This window comes from Rhinolophus sinicus, linkage group LG03 (assembly GCF_036562045.2).
Source record: "Rhinolophus sinicus isolate RSC01 linkage group LG03, ASM3656204v1, whole genome shotgun sequence".
Taxonomy (NCBI): Eukaryota; Metazoa; Chordata; class Mammalia; order Chiroptera; family Rhinolophidae; genus Rhinolophus; species Rhinolophus sinicus.
The window spans coordinates 176,738,476-176,751,826 of NC_133753.1; the positions used below are offsets into that span (position 1 = coordinate 176,738,476).

The following is a 13,351-nucleotide window of genomic DNA, read 5'->3' on the forward strand; positions in this document are numbered from 1 at the left end:
GCCCTTATACAAAACCTAGAGCCAGGTACATTGGAAAGGGCAAGGTGGGAACCAAGATTCCTGATGGGCTCAGCCAAACCGATATAAGCCCCAAACCAACCACCCAGCGAATAGCGCTGTCCTCACCCAAAGTTATTCACATTTTGAAAAGCAGTCTTCTGCCAGGGCTCATATGAACCCATGAGATAGAATCAAACTTGTGCTTTGAGTTGGAGTGGCCAAATTCCCAATTCAGCCATGGCTATGTCAGGATTTGTCAAGAAATTTCATTCAAGTTCTCCAGGACAAAGTTTCATAAAATCTAATCCCAATTTGAATGACTGGCAACATTGGAGTAAAATTGGCATATCAGATAAAGTACTATATCAATGTTAGTTATCTGCTTTTAATCATTACACTGTATTTATGCAAGAGAATTCTCTTGTTCTTAAGAAAACATGCTGAAATATTTAAGAGGCCTCATGACTTTTCCTGAATCATTCCCAAAGGATTCAGGAAAAATTAATAATTTGTGTATACAGCAAAGAAATAGAATGATAAATCAAATGTGGTAAAATACTAACAATTAGGGTATTTGGGTGAAGGGTACATGGGATTTCCTGTATTTATTCTTTTTACAACTTTTCAATAACTTCAAAATGTCTTCATAATGAAGTTGCCAGGAAACTCATTTCAATAAACTAGAGCTGTCTTATGCCTGTCACTGAAATGCAGTGATTTCAGTCACACTAGTGCTACAAAGTGAGTCAGAAATGGCGTCTCCTGTTTTGTCATCATTGAACTGAAATGAGTCATTTCCTCTTTCAGCTAAAGAACTCTTCTGTTCATGGAGGAGAACGCTAAGGATGCTTTCCAAATGAACCCTGAAGGTACGGGGAACTTGACCATGGGCTTCTCTGTAAGACCACCCATCTGTCCTACTGTGCCTTTCATCCAGGCAAAGGTGGGGACTCAACTATCTTGACTCACAGAGAGAAGAATTCCAAACCAGTCAATACCCACATTGTCGCATTCTGCTCTTCTCCAAGACCTTTCAATCTCCCAGTCTGTCCTGCTCCGAAAACCTGTCTCTGTTTTTCTCAAAGAAAATACCAAGCTATTAATAGCTGATAGCACCTAGTGGTGCAAGTATGGGATATTTTTATTTTCTGCTTATATTTTTCTGTACTTGAGAGATTTTTCAACAATGATTATGTTAATTTTAAAATCCGAAAAAGAAATACTATTTGCTTATAGTTTCCCAAGCAGCTCTACATAAATTCTTGCCATAGCTTTCTGGGCCCCCTTAGGCCTCCTAATATTGTTGCTGTTATGTGTCTCCTCCCTCTCAACCCATTGACAGACTTTATGGAAAGACTCATAGACGATGGGCTCAGGCTCTTCCCTACCTACTATTGGCAAGGAAAATCACTTTATAGACCTAAGACCACTGAGCTTGATTCTTGCAAACTGTTGGTTTCCTCTCCCCACCTACAATATCCTATTACCACTTACCTCACACATTCCACCTTCATGCCAGCTCAAACACCAAGCCCCTATTCTACCTTCCTGGAATGCCAGCCCCAGTGCACAGATAGGTCATGAGGTATTATGACTCCGTTTTACAGATAGAGAAATCAAGTGTCAGAGCTTGCCTCTATATCTACCACCGTAAAATGGGATTTAGACCAGCTGAGACCAGCCTGACATGTGTAACCCTGAGAATGCAAGTCCTTTCCTTCAGAGGAAGTTGAGGATTCATGAAGATATGAAACTGACTAGGTCATCAGTAGGAGAGAATTCTAGCCAAAATTAAGCTAGTAGTTCCTGAGGCCACCTCATAGTATTTACTATTCTTCCAATATTGAAAAAGCGATAGTCCCTTGAGGGCTAGCTGACATTTCAGTGTCAAGAACCAAGCCTGAGCTTTCTCTTTGTGCCAGAGTTTCTCAACTTTAACACTGTTGACATTCAAGGCCACATAATTCTTTGTCATGGGAGCTGTTCTGTGCATTGAAGGATGCTTAGTAGCATCTCTGGTCTCTACCCACTAAATGCCAGTAGGACACCACCCCATTCCACTTGTAACAACCAACAGTGTCTTCAGACATTGCCTAAGGTTCCAGGGAGGACAAAATTTCCCCCCTAGTACTGACAATAAAATAATGTTTCCAGACATTACCAAATTCCCTGGGGGTCGGGATGGGGGGGGGCAAAATCACTTTCACTTTCACGGAGAAACATAGTTCAACAAGAACTTTCATTTTTATGCAAATGGACGGAAATTGAGAGTGTTCAGAGCACACATTACAAGTACTTGCAGAAAGGATGCCATAGTTGTCAAAATAATTTGGCACGACAGGACCTTGTGGCATAATAGCCCTACCCAGAAGTATTTGGAGACATTGCAACCGGTGAATCAACCCAGCCAAATGACTGGCTTCTCTGAGTTTCTTTCTTCTTTCTGGGTGTCTGTCCCTTGATGCCAAATGTCTCATGAGATTTCCTTGAAGGAAAGGCAAACGAGAGAGAGCAGGGTAATGCTAAATCCTTGAGCAGACCTTCCCTTCACACGCGTTCAAAGAGGTCCAGAAAAGAACTATGTAATCTGAAGTGTGCTGCAAAGCACCAGCGGGATCTGGCTGTGATTTTTCATTTGTCCTTATTCTTATTTATAAACTACATTATGGAACAAAAGATTTGAGACTTAGTCTCCAATTTGCTTCATAAAATTTGATGTTTTTAAAACCACAGGCAGCATGCATTCTAGGCAGTGGCTTAACTAGAAATCCATTTTTTCATTTCTCAAAGAATGAAGAGCAGGTAGGTGGTGATAGCAGATCTGCTTATTTAGCAGATTTAATAAGCAAGCGAAGGCTCTAAGGGTAAAATCTCTAGGGTTGGTATATGCTCTTCCTGCTCATCTCCATGTGTGTCTCTTATGCCTCCAGTTGATCCCTTTTCAAGAGCTCCACCCCCCATTACCTCCTACCCTTTATGCAACCTACTCTTTGGTTTGTAAGGCTGCTTCTGATGCCAGTGGGTATCTGTGAAAACACAGGCAAGAACTTGAGAGCAGTTACATAGTCGTCCAAGGAAACAGGAACGCAGCTCAGTTTCAGGGTGAAAAGAATATCTAGAAAGCAATGTTCATAAAAGAATTCAGAAGAAAAAAACCTCCCTAAAATTAAGGGGAATTAGAATGAAGAGTAGAAATACAATTCCTGTCCGAGACTCTGCCGAAAAGTGCCACAGTCCATTCTGTGGCCTTCTGTCTGGTTTCTGGGCTCTTTGACTCAACTGTTAATCCTTTAATCCTGTCCCAATGGTAACAATTACTCCCTAACAACCTCTCCCTGGCACCTCTCCCCAGGGTGAAACAGAATAACACTCTGACTGGCACACCATGTTCTTTTACAAGAGCTGGGCATCCTTTGGGTTCTTCCCATTCCAGCTCTCCCATTTCTAGCCCCCTCCCACCCCCACTTCCTAGGCTCCTATCTGCACATCTCTGACCTTAACTCTCCCCAGACTGCAGAAGCCTGGGAAGAACTTAGAAGCAGCCTCAGACACTGGGGAAGATGTGCCATCCATAGAGTGTGCTTTGAACTGAGTCTAAAACTCTGTGCTCATAATCTTTTCATCCGCCATACTTGCCTGCCAGAGTCCTTCAAATTCCTATCATTTGAGCCTCTGCTGTGACTAAAGTATGGCATTGCTCAAAACTTAGGAACTTACCTAAGAGAGATAAGATGTTAATTTATGGATAGGAATTTGCTTATCAGATTATCTTGTTGGTACATCTCTAAGAAGAGGGCCTTGGAATTGGGACACAGGACAGGTTAATTCTGATTTCAGTGGAGAGACTGAAATGATTGTGGTATTGAGCTGCACAGATCTGCCCAGCCCAATACACTAGCCACTAGCCACATGAGGCAATTTTATATAAATTAACTGAAATTAAACAATGGTAAAAATTCAGTCTTTCAGTCATACTGGCCACATTTCAAGTGGTCAATAGCCACTTGTGGCTGTGGCTACCATATTGGGCAGTGTGGATACAGAACATTTCTATCATCATAGAAAGTTCTATTGTGCAGCTCTCCTCTAGACTGAAGCTGGTACTGGCAATGGAGAGTTCTGGAAAGTGCGGGGAGCCCAAAATCACCAGCTCTGTAGGGAAAGAGAGAAGAGAATTCCAAAGAGAAAGTGAAACAAGGCCAAAGGCAAACTTTGTGTGCTTTGCCAAGGGCTCAGCGCTGAGCAAACATGCATTCACCCACCCCAAAGCTCTTTAGTTTCACACTTGCAAATAAAGCAGTGACCACGGTTGGCTTTGGGTCCTATTTCCTCCACTGTGTGGCCCCTAGGACCTGTGAGCGGCTTAGGAAGCCAGAAACCCTCCTCTGAATCCTGTGCTGAGAGGGGCTCAAAGACTCATTCACACACAGGAGTCACTGGGCTCCCAGCCAAAAGGAAATCATCATCCTGATGGCACATGGCAGCCTGTCAGTATCCAAAAGCCCACCCTTGGGAGTCTGGGAACTCCCAAGACATTCAAAAGACATTCAGGGGGAAAAGAACACCTTCTCCATTTGGAATCAGAGCGCCTGAGGGACATAGAGGATCTGCGGAGCAATGGTCACCCCTTACTAATAACTCTGGTTCACACTTGCGTAGTACTTGCCGTAATGTGGAGCATTGTCACAGTATTAATTCATCTCATCCTCACAATAACTGGCTGAGGAAACAGAGACCCTCTGAGGCTTTCTATCAGAAAAAAATTTAAGTTCAGAAAGAGGAAGAGATGGGCCAAAGTCAATTTGACAGATAAATGGCAGAACCACCTCTCTCAGGGGATGGGTGTTACTTTGTCCCTGTTCAGCTCCCTCAGTGTATCAGCTCCAAAGGTGGGACCTTCCTTCGGATCATGCTGCAACCTCAGTTTACATCCAACTCCGAGCCATGAGCCCCTAACCATCTCATGGACTTTTAATTACCAAGTGACTCCTGAGAGCTGCTGAGCAAAAGGACAAAGTGGACCCATGGCTAGAACGAGATGACTTTTCCCACAAAAACTAGAATCTAAAAACGGCAGAGGAAATGGCACTCACAGCAGCCTAGGCACCAGAGCTACTGAATCTGTTTTCTTGTGCGCAAGACACCAGAAGACACTGCTTTCGTGGCTCCCAAAACTCTGAATCTACTGTAGGAGACCCCCGGAACATGTCAATGGCTTTTGTTTGCTAGAAAAGGATCATGTATCCAGAAAATTGGATCAAATTAGTCCATTTGTAGGACTTCCAACAGTTTGTAGCCAAATATTTATGACTTATTCTCAAATTTGAAAGAATTTCTCACCATGTGGGAGCCACTTACATACATGGCTAAGCAGCACATCAGATTCCATATTTCCTTTACATAGCATGCACATAAATATACAGATATGAAGAATACTGGAATTTCACTAGTGAGCTCTGTCTAGTACTAAATCAGCCATTGTCCAGAGAAGGGAAAGAAAAATCAGAAGGATAATCAAATAGATAAAGTAATAGTGAGAAGAGTGACAAAAACAAAATGGTTACTTTAAATGTGCCCAATAAAGCAATAACCCTAGCAACGCACTACTTCGTTCCTTTGCTTTACAGTAACATGCTGGCTGGTACTTCTCGGCCAATGTCCGCCATTCTCTACCTCTCAGCCACTAGAATCGGTAACATACCCATTTCATCAATTCCACCACTGAGCTGGCCATACTACACTTTGATGAAATCCCCCCAAGGTCAGAGGCCTGGCTAAAAGTGGATTCACCAGTGGGCATAGAACACACACCCAAGTCCTGAGAAAACTAGTTGCAGGTTTGATTTAGCCATTCACAATATCACAATACCGCCACGACCCAGATTCTTTCCACTTGCAGGAGACTTCTCCTCCCTACTCTTTTTTTTTCACCAAGGAGAAAAATGTTTCCCAGCTGACCCCGGAAAACTTCTGCTATAGCTCAGTGGACAGAACTGAAGAGTGGGGGCAGGGGTGGGGGGTTGTATAACCACTCCTAAACCAATCACAGACAAACAGGAAATGAGGTTACCATGGTTACCTTAGACTGATACCTCCTCATCCCCTGGGACTAGACAGCTGATAGCTGACAAAACTGAGCTCTATGAGCAAAAACAAAAAGGAAAGCGGTTGTTGGAGAAGCCACCAGCATCACCTGCCATGCCCAGTTATACACAGGGCTGTGAATACACAGAGGGGTGCTTTCCACTCCTCATTCCCAGGGAGGCCTCCTACCTCGCTGACCAGGTCAGATCTGCCTGCTATTGGCTCTCATGACACCTGCAGACTCCCTTTGTAATACTAGTATCATTTACATTTAAGCTTTTTACTAGCTTCTCTCTTCAACACCAGACTAAGTACTCAGAAGGTTGTTTTAGCACAATATTATGTTCTTGGGGCTCTGTCCATGCATCATAGATACTCAGTGGACATTTGTTGAAAAACAGATAGGTGGATGGATGGATGGATGGATGGATGGATGGATGGATGGATGGATGGATGTTCCAGCCACTAAACTAGGTCAACCCTGAATTTTTCTGAAAATGCATTAAAAAGGGGTGAATCTTGGTTTCCCGTTCTTCTCCCCATTGTCATGCAGGACTCTGCACTGGGAGTATTTATTGCTCTACCAGACCCTGCCTAACTAAGGATCCCAGCCATTACATTTTTTATTGGACAAGTGGTTTTTCTGCTAAGAGAGGGCTTCTGAGGGAAGCTGAGTAAAAAAAAAAAAACAGTGGCTGTAAGCCAGTAAGAGAGACAAGTAATTATCTTTCTGGATACATAGCCCAGAAGTTTTGAATGAAGAACCAAATTTGAAAGAACATATTGTACATGAGTGAGAAAGGGTGATGATTAAATCTACTAGAGACAGGATGTGTTGGTACAAGATGAAGCAAACTGAGTGGAGAGAGAGGGACTTTGGGACTGGTAGTGGTTTCAAGATGTGGCAGAGATGCTCAGACTCCTGGGAACCGGCATTGAGGGGCTTTAACCTTGAACCCATGAGCTTCCCCTCTTTACCACCCTTTGAACTTTCAGGTCCTCTTGTTTACATACCAAGGATGAACAGAGCTGAGGGGCCAGAGCAAAACAGCTTCTCAGAGAGAAGTCTATGAATTTCTTAAACTGTTTAATAAGATGACCCCATCCTTCTCTGAAGCTCTGAAAAAGGAGTTTTTCCATGAAATTGGCTGTCACCCACTTGCCAGAGACTTAACAGCAAATAATGGCTAGTCGCCCCTGGGTATTTTAAATAATGCTAAGACTGACACAGAAAGGAATTCGGAGAAGTAGAGGGAATTCTTAAAAACAAGTGAGCAGTCTGTGGGATATAACGCACTGTTGAGAGGCAGAGTGTTTGCTCAGCCACACACACTAATTAACACAGGGTGGTTGGCTGTCAGCAGCTGCTGAAAATTTTGCTAAAACACAAACAAGCAATTTTTGCATTCCACACTGGTGGGGAACTTTTCCATGTATTTACACCGTGAAATGCTAGGCTTTCATTCACTGATTGTTTTCGTGGTAGTAAAATTTTTATAAGGATTCCCTCCCTCCCCCCACCCCACCAATTACAAAAGTAATAAACTTATTTAGGTATTTCAGTAATATTTTATTTTATTTCATTACAAAGGTAATATATATTTTTTAATTTTAGAATCATCCTCCCAGAGGTAACCACTGCTAATACATTGGTGTATATATATTTTGCAGCCTTTCTTCTGTGCACATATTGAGATACATGTATTAGAATTGAGGTCAAACACATCTATTTTCTGTATCCAGTTTTCTTTTTCCTTTTCACATGTTTCAATAGCATTAAAATTTTGTGTTACATTATTTTAAAAGTTAAGTAAGATTTCATTGTACGTCCATACATGATCTAGTGCAATAATCCTTTATGATTTGATTTTTTAAATTTTGTTTTCAACATCCTCTTTTTATGAATAACACTGAGGGATTCTTTCTGCACAGAATTGTTTTTTGCACAGGTCTGTTCATTTGGAATAAATTTCTAGAAGTGTATTGTCCAATTCAAAGTGCATCTATATTCTTCAGGCTTTTAATAAGTGTTAGCTGTAGAAAGGTTGTAACAATTTATACTCAAAAGGCAAGGTACCAGTCCTACCTCAACCAATGAACAGCCAGAAGTGTTTGCAAACTCAATGAAATCATAGAGTTGGGAAAAGGGTTGGGAAAAGAATATAGTAAAATATGTTTTCTATGAAAATACTCTGAAAATTAAAAATCCTATTAAAATATACAGTGCCATTATTATCAATATTTAAACCACCCAAGATAGACAAGGCATTACTTCTTTCAACTACATATTCCAATAATTAACAGCTTTTTAGAGAATAAAATTTTTACCAGCTTCCCTCTAAATGCAACTGACACCCAATAAATTTCATTTATTCAAAATCATTTATTGAGTCCCTTCTATGCATTAAGCTTTGTGTTAAGTATGAGGAATATAGAAGAAAAAAATAATCAACATGGTTCTTGACATCAATAAGCTTCTAGCCCGGGAGGGTGGGGAAAGAAAGAAAAATGGATCAGGACTCGTTATCAGTTCTACATCAGGGTCAGGTCCTGGATCCGCTGTAGGCAGGGCATCCTCCACTCTTGGGGACCCAAGGAAGTCCCTGCCTGGAGGAAGGAAAGCTGAAACTGAGGATGAAGAGGCAACGGGGCTTTCAGTTGGGTGGCCATGTATCAATACTATCACTTCTGAAACAATATTGAGAAATCACATATTTCTAGCAGCTGTAGGTATTATTCCTGCGCGGAAAGGGAGCCATGAATATGGTAGGGTATAGTTTGGGGAACGCTAGATGGTTATAATTTCTTTAAAAATTAGCCTGGCCTTTTTAGTGAACGAGATATGGAAGCCAAATCTAAGAGTAGATTTCCTTGGAATTATAGAGGGGACTTTCGGGAGGTGTGGAAGGAAGGTAGAGGAGCAAGATATGGCAACTGACAGGGAGAGGCATTTGGGAAGGGATGACAGAGAAGCCTAGCAATTGTCTGCTGTGAAATATGCTACCTGTCTACCCATAAGATCCTTGCTCTTGCTAATACATGAAGTAACTTAAGGCTGCATGTAGCCTCCAGGTGGGCAGAGAGTGAGAACTAGGGTGCCTATTGGAGGCTATCACACCTGGAATTCTGCAAGCAAGTAAGTACTACTGTGTGCTCAGAAGACTTCTATTAAGCAGGAAATCTCCTGAACTGCACAGGAGGTTAAATTAAAGTCACTGTCTGTTGCTCTTCCCATACTGGCCCCCTGGGCCCATGTGGCTCTGTGTACTTGGCACATTCACAGAGCTTTGAAGAAAAGGTGGGGATTATAATGGGATCTTTTACACCATCAAGGACATTCAGAAATGCATTCCAGAAATCCAGGTATCGGTAGCCCCTCTGCTTAGGCACACCCATGAAAAGCATCCCAAACAATTTGCATTTTGACTTGTTAATAAATTGGCAATTCACAGAACTGTGGGTATTAGTAAACTTCTCTTTCAAATAATACTGTTCTTGTGGTAATATCAAAATTAATTTCTGTCTCTAAAGCCAAATTGAGAAGGATATGTAATCCTATGAGTGGGAGGGAGCAAATAGTTGGGGACAATAATGCAGTCAGCTCCCACCCCGACCACCTCCATTGAAGTTCTTGGGTTGGAGAGAGTTAGTGGGGAGAAGCAGTCCACAATGGGGGAATGGAGGGATTTTAGCAAACATTTGTATAGTCCTCATTATAAGATGGGCACTGTTTTAAGCTCATTACAAATACTAACTTATTTAACTCTCAGCATAGCCCTGTGAAGTTGGTCCTAGCATTATTCCCATTTTACAGATGAGAAAACTGAGGTACAAAGAAGTTATTTGCCTGTTACACATCTAGTAAGTGGCAGAAACAAGATTCCAACTCAGATAATCTAGCACCAAAATCCCTATGCTTAAACACTATAAAGGGAAGAGAAATAGGAGCATTCTAGCACTACTGAGCTGCTGGTTGCTGATATGCTGTTTTTGGTTGGAGCAAAAAGAGCAATATCCTCTGGAAGGGGCAGATATGATTTCAGTAAGACATGACAAGTAGGTTTTCCAGACCGTACACAAAACTGAACGTTGTAAGATCATTAGGTTATAGGCCACTGTTTCAGGCACGGTCCTGCATAATCTCTTTTCTCATGGAGTTTACAGTCCAGTGAAAGAGACATACCATCAACAGAGAAATTAGGAAAAAGTATCATAGGTCAGATGACAGGAAGTGCTGTGGAGAACAGTCAGGGGGACACGGGGAATGTGAAAGGTGGAGCACGGCTGGACGTGGATTGAATTTGATGACGATGGTCAATGAAGGCATGCTGGGGAGGTGGCATTTGAGCGATGCACTGAGAGAGGTGAGAGTCATAAATATATGATGAATGCACAAATGAATGCTCAAGCAGATTTAGCTATCCCAGTGAGACCTACAGATAAATAAATAAAAGATTCCTTCTTCTGTGTACTTGGCGGAGGCCCCCGTCTCCCCTGATGTAACTCAGGCCAATCTTCTGGTTGAACTCTGCTCTTAGTTTTCCTCCCTTCCTTGGCTGCAGCCAATGCCACTTCCATCGAAGATCTCCTGTAGAACAGGAGGAGCACAACCACAATCTTCCTTTTAAATGGCCGATGGATTGCTTTTCTGGTTGGGAACATGCAGGGGTCCTGTGACTGCAGTTGTTCCCATTGTTCTGGGGTGTGGGGTGAGAGGAAGGGGGTTGATCCATGCTGGTGTTACTGGCATGGCATGTCTGCGTGCCCACAGAGGATGAGGCTGAGCATAGTTTGGTTGACAAGGAAGTGAGCCAGGTAGGAAAGCAGACAGAGCTAGTAGAATTACTGAGCAGTGAGCAAGTACATGAGAAAGTGTGAAACCCTTTGCTCTTCAGTTTCCTCGTCTTTGAAATGCAAGCAATGAGGTAGTAGAAGTAGTAATAGCAATAAGAATAGCTTTCCTGCCTGCTGCACAGGATTACTGTAGGAATAAAATGTGGTAATGATGTGAAAGTGCTTTATAAACTGTGGATCACCATCTGAATAAAAGTTTTGTCATTTTACCTTTGATGTTGCTAATTTGAGGCAAGACTCAGAGTCTAAAGACAGCATTCCCGGGTGTGCCTGCACTGTGTGATGGTAGATAGAGTCAGTTGCTTCTCTGAGCCTCAGTTCCCTCTTCTGTCAGATGGAGCCTCCCAGCAGAGGCATTATCTGACAGGTGACATCATGCCAGCCAGTGGTTCCCTGTCTTTCCACTGGAATCATCTCAAAGGCTTTCTTTTTCAATGACAATTGTCAGTGGCCCCAACTTTGAACCAATTCATCAGAATCTCTAGGGACAGGCACAGGAGTCAGTATTTGTAAGAAGTTCCCTATGTGGTTCACCGTGAAGCTAATTTGTTCTAAGTGGTCCTAATTGAAAACCTAAGTGGATGTCTGTGCCACAGCTTTGTAAACTACAATTTATGGATGTTTTTTAATTGTTACTGATTGATGATCTCATGAGGGACTAGTTTCACTGAAAATTAAACCACTGTGTGTTTTCCACCACTGTCTGAAGTGTGCCCTGGCAGGGAGAACTGAAACTCCCCCGGGTCCTACTCTTGCCTCCAAGCCAAGCAGGCTGAGTGAAAACCAGCCTCCGTCAGATCAGAGATGCTGCTGGGATGCTATGCAAGTAAGTGGAGAGGGTGTGATGAGATTTGGAAGTGATACCTTTAGTCATGGGGAAGCACTCAGTGTCCTATTTTATTAAAGTGACGGCAGTGTAAAGGCACAAGAATCACAGTGACAATTTACCAACGAGACTGGCAGCCAGGAGATCATTCTATTGAGGTCCCCTTACGAGTCAGCTCCAATCTGGACGAATGCTGCCTCTGCTAGTCATCTGCCTTTCACAGCACGCAGCCATCATCTCGCACGGGACCATCCCTTCTCTAGGGTGCTTCCTCACAGAGCAGCGTCTTCCAAAAGTTCTTCCCTCAGTGGAATCTCTGGGGTTCACGGCAGAGGAGGTAGAAGGGGTACCTGGCATCTGAGGCAGGCGTTTGATATCAGCCTCTATGCTATTTCTAATAGCTTTCATAAAGCCACGATGTTCTGACTGCAGTGTGGGGCTCTAAAATGATGGTCATTTTATAGAGAAGTGATTGCCCTGTGGAAAGTGCCAGATGTTTCCCACCAAAGGCTCTATCAATACAGGGAATAAGATGGAAACTTTATTATTGAGAAGCAATAAAACATAAACTTGAAAATCTCAGTGATTAAAAGATAATAATAATGATGATCACATGAGCAAGGGTCGTGCTATTAAAGCTCACAGACAAATGTGTAAGTATGTGCTCTGGCTACGAACAGAGAAACATCTCATTACTGGGGGCACACATTTGCACACATCACATGAAGAGCTAGAACTTTTATCTCCCCACCCTCGGGTCAGGATTTTCTTAGCACTACATCCCCAATTTTCAATGTCTGCATCAAAGATCGGCTGTCATACTCTCCTAAAACCTCTTCAATTCTCCTGCAAAAGACAATACTAAGCTGGCTCCAAGTCTAGGGTTGATAATGCTAGCATAGGATGTGTTCTCCTATATGCAGAGTTTCACCCCATATCTTAGAGTCTTGTTCTGTTTTTTCATCTTTAGGGCTTCATGGATTCACTTATTCATTCTACAAGCAGTCATTGATGACTGACTTTGTGCAGAGTTTGTATAAAGGCCTTCCCCTTGAGCCTGGTATAAAATTGCTAATCCCTCCTGCTGTTCTCCCACCCTGAGCAGATTATGTCCTCTGTTTTCCAAACTAAATGTTGGCATTCCATATTGGAAAGGCAAGCCAGACTCCTGGAAACCACAGGGTCCATCTGGGGTTTTTCTCCCTGTTATTCTAGCTACAAGCCATCTAACCCAAGTGGAGCAGCAGGTAAGGAGACCTAGTGGGCAAAGGACCCCAACCCAGCAAACCCCCAAGGAAGCACCTCACACAGTTCCTAACATTTGAAACAATAGGTGGATGTATTTAAATTTTGTTACAAGAAAGGAGACTTTTTGCATTTTTAGGACAAGAGAAGCATTTGAAATTTGATTTGGATTAATAATCAGGAGACATGGCAGGCAGTGTCCTGACCATTTATGGTAGGGAACTGAAATTGGAGAAGAGCACACAGTGTCTATGGGGACGCAGGCTTCCCTGCCATCTGAGCCTTCATCAGTCTTAGCAAAATCCAAAGTTTGCCAAAAACTGGCAAATGTCCATCAAGAGT

General features: G+C 42.6%; 1 protein-coding gene across 6 annotated transcripts in view; it reads left to right on the forward strand.

Annotated features, from left to right (window-relative positions):
* PRLR (prolactin receptor) overlaps positions 1 to 13,351 on the forward strand; it is a 151,051-nt gene that overhangs the window by 110,337 nt on the left and 27,363 nt on the right. For 3 of the 6 annotated variants that reach the window (XM_019737293.2, XM_019737292.2, XM_019737294.2), the window contains exon 2: positions 808 to 869. The exons of the other annotated variants lie outside the window; for them this stretch is intronic. The gene's annotated coding sequence lies outside the window, so the exon portion shown is untranslated. The remainder of the gene's footprint in view (positions 1 to 807; positions 870 to 13,351) is intronic. 6 annotated transcript variants of the gene reach the window in all.